The sequence below is a fragment of the Bos taurus genome, chromosome 4 (genome assembly GCF_002263795.3).
Source record: "Bos taurus isolate L1 Dominette 01449 registration number 42190680 breed Hereford chromosome 4, ARS-UCD2.0, whole genome shotgun sequence".
Taxonomy (NCBI): Eukaryota; Metazoa; Chordata; class Mammalia; order Artiodactyla; family Bovidae; genus Bos; species Bos taurus.
Window position 1 is genome coordinate 71,064,995 of NC_037331.1, and position 12,894 is coordinate 71,077,888.

Here is a 12,894-nt window from a genome sequence, read left to right on the forward strand (position 1 = left end):
AAAGCATACGCTGTTGCTGAGTGCAGACTTGCACACCATCTGTGCCTACAGCCTCTCAGACCAGGAAGGCAGTTCAGGTCAAGAGCATGGTGTTCCTTGAAAATGCAATCCCATAACCTAACCAGCACCTGTTAGCTCTGCCTCTCCGCATCCCAACAGGTCCTTAAAAGCTATTGAGTGTTTCATTGTTTGAAATAACCCAAGTTCCAAGCAATTAGATTCTTCATCTTTGAAGGTCAAGTCTCATCAAATGGCCTCTTTTATAGGTAAAAGAGACATTAGCACATAGAAGGAGAGGCACCTGGCCAAGAAAAAAAACCCAAAGAACAAATGTATGTGCATGCTAAGTTCTGTTGAATTGTTTGTGACCCCATGTACCATAGTCCAGGCTTCGTAGTAGCTCAGGGGTAAAGAATCCACCTACAATGCAGGAGATGCTGGAGAAGCGAGGTCAATCCCTGGGTTGGGAAGATCCCCTCAAAAAGGGCATGTTAACCAATTCTAGTATTCTTGCCAGAAGAATCCCATGGACTGAGGAGCCTGTGCTGTGCTTAGTTGCTCAGTCATGTCTGACTCTTTGCCACCCTATAGACTGCAGCCCATCAGGCTCCTCTGTCCATGGGGATTCTCCAGGCAAGACTACTGGAGTGCGTTGCCATGCCTTCCTCCAGGGGATCTTCCCAATCCAGGGATCAAACCCAGATCTCTCATACTGAAGGTGGATTCTTTACTGTTTGAGCTGCCAGGGAAGCCCAAGGATCCTGGTGGGCTACAGTCTATGGGGTTGCCAAGAGTCAGACATGACTAAAGTGACTGAATATGTATAAATGCATGGACTGTAGCCTGCCAATCTCTTCTGTCCATGGGATTCTCTGGGCAAGAATACTGGAGTGGGTTGCCATTCCCTTCTCCAGGGAATCATAATCATCATCATCATACAGATACACAATCTTTTCTCTAAGTTCTAGTAATTGGATTTCTGAAAAATTACTGAACTATATGAAACTCATTCATAAAATCCCAATAACCTTTGCAAAGACATAAAACCAAGTTAGTCATGGAAACTACTAGCATCGGATGAAAAGTATGTCCATGAACTCAACAGCTATCATTTACTAGGCACCAAATATATTCCAGGCACTGTGCCAATTACTTAATCTCTAATTTATAACCACTTGACTGTTCATTTATTCATCTGTGCATCTGAAAGATACTTCTGGAGTGCCTACTCTGTGCTAGACATTGTGAAAAGTGCTCAGGAGGCAGCAACAAAGACAGCCACAACTTTCCTTCTTACAGAGCTTGCACCCCAGCAGGAAAAACAGACATTAGATAGTTAGACAACCGACTAATTAATTAGAATTGAGAAAATTATTATGAAGGAAGATAGTAGACTAAGGTAGACCTTATTAAATCTGTGGGTTGGGGAATGCTGCCAGGAGAAAGTGAACTTGAAGCTGAGACCTGAAGATGAGCCAGAGGCCGCCACAGGAGCAGCTGGGGATAGGGTGGTCCTTGTAGATCTAAGTCCTTTAGGAAGAAGCTCAGCTGTAGAGATGAAACAGAGGCCCAGATGGATAACCTGCCTGTACTCACACAGCCAGTGGGGGTCAGAAAAGAACGTCATCCTAGTTAAACCTTTCCTACTGCACCAAGGGGCCTGTTACACACTCCAGATAAAGAAAGGCATTATTAATGTGTCCACCATGAATTCTAATTGCTGTTCAGTCACTAAGTCAGGTCCAGCTTTTTGCAGCCCCATGAACTGTAGCACGCCAGGCTTGAGTCTGCTCAAACTCATGTACATTGAGTCAGTCATGCCATCTAACCATCTCATCCTTTGGCACCCCCTTCTCTTCTTGCCCTCAATCTTTCCCAGAATCAGGGTCTTTTCCAATGAATCAGCTCTTCACATCAGGTGGCCAAACTGTTGGAGCTTCAGCTTCAGCTTCAGTCCTTCCAGTGAATATTCAGGGTTGATTTCCTTTAGGATTGATTGGTTTGATCCCCTTGCTCACAAAGGGACTCTCAAGAGTCCTCTCTAGCACCATAGTTTAAAAGCATCAGTTGTTTGGCACTCAGCCTTCTTTATGGTCCAACTCTCACATCCATACATGACTACTGGAAAAACCAAAGCTTTGACTGTACTTTGTCAAAGTGATATCTCTGCCTTAAAATATGCTGTCTAGGTTTGTCATAGCTTTCCTTCCAAGGAGCAAGCATCTTTTAATTCTGTGGCTGTAGTCACCATCTGCAGTGATTTTGGAATCCAAGAAAATAAAATCTGTCACTGTTTCCACTTTTTCCCCTTTATTTGCCATGAAGTGATGGGACTGAATGCCATGATCTAACCACAGATCCAGGGAGCTCAGAGGACACAAAGCTGGACAAATACCAAAGAAATTATACCTAGACATGTCATATCCAAACTGCAGGAAGTCCAAGAGAAAGGAAGAAATCTTGAAAGATGAAAATATAATGCTCATCAGATAGTGGTAAATGCTAAGGGGGCAAAGGGGGCTAAGGAATTGTCCTGGGCAGAGGGTAGGGTGATTCTGTCCTAGTCACTCTATGGAAAATTCTGAACTTCACCCTACCCTTTTTTTCCCTTTAATTTTGCGGAAATTTTCAGTTGTTACTGCTTCAAGTATTTCTTCTGGCCTTTTCTCTCTGTCTTTTCCTTTTGGTATTCTCATTGAATGGACATTATCTTTTGTCCCACAGTTCTTAGACATTTAGTTCTATCTTTTTCAGTCATTTTGCTCTTTGTTTTTTGGCCTTGGATGTTTCTATTAACATTTCCTCAAGCTCAGAGATGCTTACTTCAGTCATGTCCAGTCCAACTAGTCCACCGAAGGCATTCTTCATTTTTCTTATAATATTTTCAATCTCTAGTATTTCTTTCTCATTCTTTCTTAGAATTTCCATCTTTCTGCTTACACTACTCTCAGGTTCTTTCAGGAGTGTTTTCTGATGAAAACCAATTCTCCAGTTATCTGATTTTAACAGGGTGCCCAATAATTCAATTCAACTCTGACACCAAGTCCTGGATTTAGAGACATAAGAGATATGGGTTCCATCCTTGGGTCAGGAAGATCCCCTGGAGGAGGGCATGGCAACCTACTGCAGTATTCTTGCCTGGAAAATCCCATGGACAGAGGAGCGTGGCAGGCTACAGTCCATAGGGTCACAAAGAGTCGGACGTGACTGAGAAACCTAGCATGTATGTATGCCACATACGTGTGTGTGTGTGGGGTGGAGGATGACCCGTTTCACGGCAGACACCCAGGGGCTGGTTATTCAGCCGAGAGACCCCAGGATAGTCCTGAGGTGCAGGTTTCAGACCTCCTTTCTGTCTCAACTTCTATATTCAGCCACAGGCTAAGGGCTCAGTTCTACAAGGCTGTTTCCACTGCAGACACCAACCCAGGTATCAAGGCTCCAGGTTACCTGCAGTTTTGTTTGACTTGACTACAAATTTGGAGAGTCCTACAACTTCCTCCTACAGGTCTGATAATTTTCTAGAATACTTCATAGAAATCAGAAAAACATTTTGCTTACTATTACCAGTTTGTTATAAAGACACAACTCAGATACAGCCAAATGGAAGAGATGTCTAGGGCAAGGTATGGGGCGAGGGCCGTGAAGCTTTCATGCTCTCTCTGTGTACACCACTTTCCTAGCATCTCAGTGTGTTCACCAACTTGGAGGTTCTACAAACTCTGTTGTTTACTGGGGTTTTATGGCAGTTCTATTACAGAAGCATGATCATTTAAACTGTTGGTGACTGGTGATTGAAAATAATATCTAGTCCCTTTACCTTGCCAGAGGTCAGGGATGTGACTGAAATTTCCAACCCTCTGGTCACATGATTTGGTATTTCCAGTGCTCAACCTCCGTCCTGAAACCATCTAGACATCACTCAGCCAAGAGTCATTTTATCAACACAACAAAGACAACATCATCACTCAGGAGATTCCAAGAGTTTTAGGAGTTCTGTGCCAGGAGCCAGGGACAAAGACCAAAAATTTTTTCTTTCTTATATCACAGTTATCTATGTTCTTATATATTGTTTACTTTTAACCATTAGAACCCTTAGCATATAAAATAGAGTAGTTTTAAATTCCTGGTCTGATTACGCCACTCTTTCTGCCATATTTGAGTCTAGATCTGATGCTTACTCTGTCTTCTCCAGTTGTTTTTGGTTTTCAGTATGCTATGTAATTTTTTGTTGAAAGCTGGGCATGATGTATGTCTTAGGTAAAGGAACTGGAGTAAATAGGCCTTCAGGGATGTGGTGAAGATGTCAAGGAGGGCAAGTGTTCTGTGATCCTAGGTTAGATCTCACTCTTAAAGTTTTTTTAGTTGAAGTAGAGTTTATTTACAGTGTTGGGTTAGTTTTAGATGTACAGCGAAGTGATTCTTTTCTATTATAGGAGATTACAAGATATTTAATATAGTTCCCTGTGCTATACAGTAGGCCCTAGTTATTTTTTTATATACTTGTTAATTTTTTATATACTAGTGTGTAGCTGTTAATCCCAAATTCCTAACTTATTCCTCCCCTCTATTTCCCCTTTGACAACTATAAGTTTGTTTCTGTTTTATAAATAAGTTCATTTGTATGAATTTTTTTAAATTCCACAAATCAGTACTATATTGTCCTATTCATTTTTGTCTGACTTACCTCAGTAAGTATGATGCCGGGGACCAGCCCCGGCTGATCCAGGGTATTTGAAGGAGAGACGGCGTAGGCGAAGATCAGGAAACAATTGCTTAATTAAACGTTAATTAAGGATATAAAGAGTAATAGAATGAGGATAGCTCAGTGAGGAAATTCAGTGGAGAAAAGAGGCTGAATAATTCAGCCAGAAGGTAAGAGAAAGAACGACATGGTGAGACCAAGTTTCGGTGAACAAGGCCCGCACTTAATTTTTCAAAGTAGTTTTTATACCTTAAGTTATGCATAGAGGATAATGGGGGAAGGGGTAGAGTCATGCAGCAAGCCAGGCTTTCTTCCTGCAAACTTATCATATGCAAAAGCTTAGGTGATTTGCATCATCTTCTGGCCCGGAGGCCTGTTAACATTTTAAGACCCTTTCTTCAGAAAACTTATTTTTCTCTAAAGGTGATTGGTCAGGAGCCACCCTCCAAAAGCATTAGATAAAGTTGCATTCCTACAGAGCAAAGGTGTGGTGGATTATAACAAGAAAAAGAATTAACTCAAGGGTCCCAGGTTACAAACATTAAAGCTACTACTTACACCGATTATATTAATCAATACACTGCCAGGGACACAGCAGGTAAGGGATATGGAAACTTAGCAGCAAACATTGGCCCAACAAGTGAAAATCCCTTCACCAATACAATTTCTAATCAATCTTTTAACTACTCAAAAGAATCTGTGTTTAGACAGTTTAGAACATCTCCTACCTCTCACAGTTGGGAGGCTCTGAACAATCACATGTGGCCAGAAAAACCTATTCAGGCAGGCTAGAGGATTTCCAAAGGAGTTTGTAGGTTGAAACACTGTCACACCCAGGAATTATTAACTGGAGCTGTAAGCTAACTCTTTTTTCAGAGAGGTAGTGGGGGACAGCCCCCCGTAAAGTCAGAGGTGTAGGTGAAAGCACAAAGCAGAAAGTAGGCAGACTCTGGTTTTGGGTGTAAATGCTCGAGAATTTCCAGGGGGACTCCTAAGGCTCGATCCCGCCTTTGCGTGTGCCGAGCTTCCTTCCTCATGACCTTTGTCATGGCGGAGCTCCTCACGCTGGCTACCGGCAGTGATAGAATTCCAGTTGAGCTATTCCAGATCCTGAAAGATGATGCTGTGGAAAGTGCTGCACTCAATATGCAATATGAACTCAATGTGCTATATGCCCTCAATGTGCAATATGCCGGCTCCCGGCAGTATGATAATCTTTAAGTCCATCCATGTTGCTGCGAATGGCATTATTTCATTCTTTTTTCTGGCTGAGTAGTATTCCATTGAATATATGCACCACATCTTCTTTATCCTTCTGTCTGTCAATGGACATTTAGGTTGTTTCCATGTCTTGGCGATTGTAAATAATGCTGTTATGAACATTGGGGTATATATATCTTTTCAAATTAGAGTTTTCTGCAAATATATGCCCTGGAGTAGGATTGCTGGATCTTATGGCTGCTCTGTGTTTAGTTTTAAGGAATCTCTGTACTGTCCTCCACAGTGGCTGCACCAGTTTACACTCCCACCAACTGTGTAGGAGGGTCCCTTTCCTCCACACCCTGTCCAACATTTATTATTTGTAGACTTTTTGATGATGACCATTCTGACTGGTGTGAGATGGTACCTCACTGTAATAGTTTTGATTTGCATTTTCAATTAATGTGGAATATCTTTTCATGTGTCTTATGGCAATCTGTATGTCTTCTTTGGAGAAATGTCTATTTAGGCCTTCTGTCCATTTTTTGATTGGATTGTTTGATTGAGCTGTATGAACTATTTGTATATTTTGGAAATTAAACCTTTGTAGGTCACATCATTTGCAAATATTTTCTCCCATTCTGTAGATTGTCCTTTCGTTTTGTTTATGGTTTCCTTTGTTGTGCAAAAGCTTGTAAGTTTAATTGGGTCCCATTTGCTTATTTTTGCTTTTATTTCTTTGGCCTTGGGGGCCTGTGATTAGCTCTCAGACCTCTAGTGAGCCTCTCAGTTTTTTTCTCCTCTCTTGGGTAGGACAGACTGGCTAGAGTGGGCTGAAGTTGGGATGTCCCTCCTCCCAGGTCAGTTAGTGTCTTGATAAAATCTCACTAAGTTAGGTCCTGGTAAAATAGTTTCTCTCAAAAGACAGACCTCTTTGTGAAGAAGCAGATACATTTCAGAATGATTCCTTTTTTCCTCCCCATGCTGGAGTCATGAGATTTCCCTCTGGTACTCACGGTGAGAACCTGGCAGGGCCTGGCAGTAAAGCTTGCAGGTGTGGAAAGTTTCTCGCTTTCAGACTTGTCCACTCTGAGCCTCCAGCAATTGTTCAATTACAGGTCAGATTTTCCTACCTCAGCACTGGTTCCTGCAGAGGTTTCTGCTCTAGTAAATTGTGATTCTTTGTATCTTCAGGTCTTTTTCTCCAAGACAGCAGCATTTCGCCCTATGGCCTCACCCCTCTAACAATTCTAAGAAGAGTTACTGATTATTTCAGTTTGTTTAATTTTTACTTGTTAGGATGCAGTAGTGACTTTCAAACTCCTAAAGTGCCAGAGTGTAAATGCACATATATTTCTTTATTTTCCTATTTATTGTCATTTCAATAAAAAAGTCCAGTAACCAAGCAAAAATCTACATATGTAGTTCAAGTACAAAGACACAGATCTGGGGTCTACATTTTGTTACATAAAGTTAGGGAGTTAATGGTCCTTGAAGAGGACCATTTGTGCATGTAGCCAATACAAAAGTATTTGTGAAAGGGGAAAGTAACTAGATTAAAGGGGATATTATACAGAAACCTGAGATGGATATTTTACTATATGTCACCACCCTTTTGTTAATATACATATTATTTAAATAGTGCCATGACAGTCCTGGTTAGACGATATAGGGTTAAAGGAGGGACTAATGATGTAAGCCTTGACATCTACCCAAGAGTGAGAAAGAAAATGATCTTCTCCCCTCCCTACTTCTGCTTTGATAATAAATATGTAGCCCTCTTTGTTCTGTTGCCATGACACAGGAATGAGTGAACAGCCTTCAGCACATACCAGCCAAACAGACCTGCAAGAATTAAACAATGTTGGTTATTCTTTAGCTGTTACTATTCAGTTCAGTTCAGTTGCTCAGTCGTGTCTGACTCTTTGCGACCCCATGAATCACAGCACGCCAGGCCTCCCTGTCCATCACCAGCTCCCGGAGTTCACTCAGACTCATGTCCACCGAGTCAGTGATGCCTAATTACATTTGCACCAACCTAAAGCTGTTACTATTAGGTTGGTGCAAATGTAATTAGGGTTTCAGACCATGAATTTTAAATTATTATAACTAGGTTCAAGCATTTTTAGCAATCAAAATAGGAACCATTACAATCAACACATTTTTGCCAATAAGAAATGTTTGCTTGTTCCTACAGTATAAAAATTCATGCTTCAAGATTCAGTGAAAGCATTTTCTGCATCCTGATGGTGTGGAAGCATTTTCCCTGCAAAAAGTTGTCGAAATGCTTGAAGCAGTAGTCAGTTGACAAGAGGTCAGGTGAATATGACAGATAAGGAAAAACTTCGCAGTCCAGTTCATTCAATTTATGAAGCATTGGTTGTGCAATATGTGGTTGGACACTGTCATGGGGAAGAATTGGGCCCTTTCTGTTGACTAATACCCGCTTCAGGCAATACAGTTTTTGGTGCGTCTCATCTATTTACTGAGCATACTTCTCAGATGAACAGACAAGTTTGGTCTTGGAGAACAAAATGAAGCAGGTCAAAGGCCAACAGTTTTGTCAAGTGAGCACACTGGTCATAGCAAACAACCTTTTCTAACAACACAGAGACAACTCCACACATGGACATCACCAAATGGTCAATACTGAAATCAGACTGATTATATTCTTTGCAGTCGAAGATGGTGAAGCTCTATACAGTCAGCAAAAACAAGGTCTGGAACTGACTGTGTCTCAGATCATCAGCTCCTTATTGCAAAATTCAGGCTTAAATGAAGAAAGTAGGTAAAACCACTAGGCCATTCAGGTATGATCTAAATCAAATCCCTTATGATTATACAATGGAGGTGATGAATAGATTCAAGGGATTAGATCTGCTACACAGAGTGCGTGAAGAACTATGGACAGAGATTTGCAACATTGTACAGGAGGCAGTGACCAGAATCATCCCCAAGAAAAAGAAATGCAAGAAGATAAAATAGTTTTCTGAGGTGGCTTCACAAATAGCTGAGGAAGAAGAGAAGTGAAAAGTAAGGGAGAAAGGGAAAGATATACCCAACTGAATGTGGGGTTCCAGAGAATAGCAAGGAAAGATAAGAAGGCCTTAAGTGAATAATGCAAAGAAGCAGAGAAAAACAATAGAATGGGAAAGACTGGAGATCTCTTCAAGAAAGTTGAAGAAATCAGGGAACATTTCATGTAAGGATGAGCAAATAGATGGGGGAAAAGTGGAAATAGTGACAGATTTTATTTTCCTGGGCTCCAAAATCACTGTGGACAGTGGCTGCAACCATGAAATTAAAAGATGTTTGCTCCTTGGAAGGAAAGCTATGAAAAACCTAGACAGCATATTCAAAAGCAAAAATATCACTTTGCCGACAAAGGTCTGTATATTCAAAGCTATGGTTTTTCCAGTAGTCATGTACAGATGTATGGACATGATGGTCCATATATGGAGAGTCAGACCATAAAGAAGACTGAGCACTGAAGAATTGATACTTTTGAGTTATGGTATTGAAGACTCAGAGTTCATTGGACTGCAAGGAGATCACGCCAGTCAATCCTAATGGAAATCAACCCTGTATATTCATTGGAAGGACTGATGTTGAAGCTGAAACCCCAATAGTTTGGCCACCTTATGCGAAGAGCTGATTCATTGGAAAAGACTCTGATGCTGGGAAAGATTGAGGGCAAAAGAAGAGGGTAGTAGAGGATGAGATGGTTAGATAGCATCATTGACTCAGTTGTCATGAATCTGAGTAAACTCTGGAAGATAGTGAAGGACAGGGAAGCCTAGCATACTGCAGTCCATGTGGTCACAAAGAGTTGGAAATGACTTAGCAACTGAACAACTTCTCAGATGTATTGGTTTTGCCAGGATTCAGAAAGTTGTAGTGGATCAGACAGGCAGCAGACCACCAAACAGTGACTATGACCTTTTTGGGGGGTGCAAATTTGGCTTTGGGAAGTGCTTTGGAGCTTCTTCTCAGCCCAAACACTGAGTTGGTCATTGCCAAGTGTTGTATAAAATCCACTTTTTGTTGCGTGTCACAATCTGAGAAATGGTTCACTGCTGCATAGAATAAGAGAAGACAGCACATCAAATGATTGTTTTTTTTGATTTTTGGTCAGCTCATGAGGCACCCACTTACTGAGCTTTTTCACCTTTCCAATTAGCTTCAAATGCTAAACGACTGTAAAATGTTCAATGATGAGTTCTTCTGCAACTTCTTGTGTAGTTGTAAGAGGATCAGCTTTGACCCTCTCAGTTGGTCACTGTCAACTTCCAGTGGCTGGCCACTAAGCTCCTCATCTTCAAGGCTCTCATCTCCTTTGCAAAACTTCTTGACCCACCACTGCACTGTACCTTCCTTAGCAGTTCCAGGGCCAAATGTGTTGTTGATGCTGCGAACTGTCTACTGCTTTACCACACATTTTGAACTTGAATAAGAAAATTGCTTGAATTTACTTTCTGTCTAACATCATATCCAGAGTAAGTAATAAGACTTTAGCAAAAAACCATAAAGCAAGAAATACACGTTAAAATGATGTATAACATAACCACATTTATTAAGAACGTATATCAATATCAAACAGCAAATTTCAAGAATGCAAAAACTGCTATTACTTTTGCACCAACCTAAAACAAACATTTGTAGCTAGACTTGTCCTTCACAAAGCTTCAAAAACACTAATTACTCTCTGACTCCAAAGATTATACTCTGCACCTGGTATTCTTCTCCCCACTACACTCTCTTATAGCATTCTGCAATTCAGAAAAAAGGTTATGGGCTGATAACTTTAGGGTTACCACACCTGGTTGCTGAGTTGCCTGATGCCAACTGTGGTTGTTTTGAAACTCTACAAGAGAAAAACAATGCAATGCCTTCATGAGGATATAAAACCTCTCTCTTTTCCTGAGAGATGGGGACACAGTTCCTGAGGCGCTAGCCTGCTATGTTTCCCTTTTGACTAGCAAAAATCACATAGGCACTCTTTTCTATTTCCTCCAAACTCTGTCTCTGTATTTCTATTTGGCATTGGTGGGAGCCAAGATTTTGGCAACAGTTCTCAGGGCTCTGCTTCCTTATCTGCTTGCTTACATCTCTCACAAGTGTCTTACACTCATAAATCCACTCTTTGCCTATCACTTAGCCCCACATTGAACTGTTTATGCATCAAGACAAAAGAACCTAAGCTTCAACAAGTCCTGACACCAGGTGACTGGTTTCAATTCAGATAGCAAGTTTGAGTCCTCTTCTAAGTCAGGGATTAAGGGTTAGAGTCCCATCTTAGAGGATTCAGTAAGAACCCAATTCCTGATTCATAGATGGTGGACTTCTTTTTGCTGTGTCTTCAGGTGGCAGAAGGGGAAGGGAGCTCTCTGGGACCACTTTTAAAAGGGCACAAACTCCATTTACGAGGGCTCTGTCCTCAGTACCTAATCACCTTCCAGCGGCCCCACCTCCATATACTGTCACACTTGGAGATTAGATGTCAACATGTGAATGTTGGGGTGATACATTCAGGCTATAGCAATATGAATTTAATATATTATATATATTATTAATTAGATTATATCATTATATATTATTCAATAATATATAATTTAATATCATAAACATAATATATTATATACTATATATATTAGTATATAAAAACAATATAAATGCTGTTTATGTTTGAACTGCTAATAAATAACATTAGCTAAGCAAATTAATTTGCTTAGAGTAGCACTCCCAATCTTTGTCAATCGTATTGCACATAGAAAATATAAGTATTCATGTGTAACCGATTCACTTTTCATACAGTAGAAACTAACACAACACTGTAAGTCAACTGTGCGAGTGTGCTCAGTTGCTCAGTCATGTCCGACTCTCTGTGACCCCTTGGACTAGAGCCCACCAGGCTCAGCTATCCATGGAATTCTCCAGCAAGAATACTGGGACAGGTTGCCATTTCCTGCACCAGGGGATGTTCCCAATCCAGGGATCAACTATACTCCAATAAAAAAAATTTAAAAAAAAGTATTCATACAAGAGCCAGCCAGTAAGTGACTCACACCTCCAGGGCTGAAGGCTTCAATTTTTAGCTCCACTTGTCACTGCATGCTGCACCATTTGGGAAACTCTTGCTTTAAGGGTAATGTTTAAAGCACTGAAGAGACCAATCTGTTTGACTAGACCTATTGGAATGACTGGCTCCCAAGGACTAAAGATTGTTGAGGCCAAGAAGGGAAGAAAGTGATGTGGAGAAAAGATGTAATTGACAATTTCTCATTGTTAGGAAAGCCCTTCCCAGTCTGTTCTAAGCCTGTTTTTCCTATTTCAGGTCCCCACTCCTGACCCAAACTTCACCTACTGCTTCACCTGGCTCAGGATATGATGGTCCCTCTCTCACCTGTCCTAAATCTTAACAATTCTTTGTTAGGCCCCAGGTTATAGCCAGGAAGTTTACATGTCTTCAAATGCAGAATCCCTCCCCCATGCTTCTGAGATTTTTGGCCTACAGCACTGCATTTGAGCTTCTGACCCAGAATTTTAAAGTTTGAAGTCATCTCAGAGACTAAGTGCAACCTTCAGTTGCCAGGTGAAACACGTGGGGCCCGGAGAAGGTAGAGGGGCCGTGCTGCCAACACCAGCTGGGGGCAGCCTTGGGACATGGGTGTCCTGTTTTCCTAGGCTTTCCACTTCCTGGCTGTTTCATCTCTCTTATGCTAATGATGACACTTAATAATTTATTAATAGGTGAGAACTGACTCATTGGAGACTCTATATAATCTGTAGCAACAGCCAGATGGTCCTTAATAAAACATTAATAAAGCAAAAGCAGATGGCATTTAATAAAGAGTCATATAAACATGCCCAAGAGCCATCAAAAGCATTTTTTTCTGGACTCTCTAATGGTGGAGAGTTATCAGACAAGACATAAAAAAGGAAATCACCCTCTAACTTGTGATCTGAAAAAATGTTTAAGGTTCTTGTAT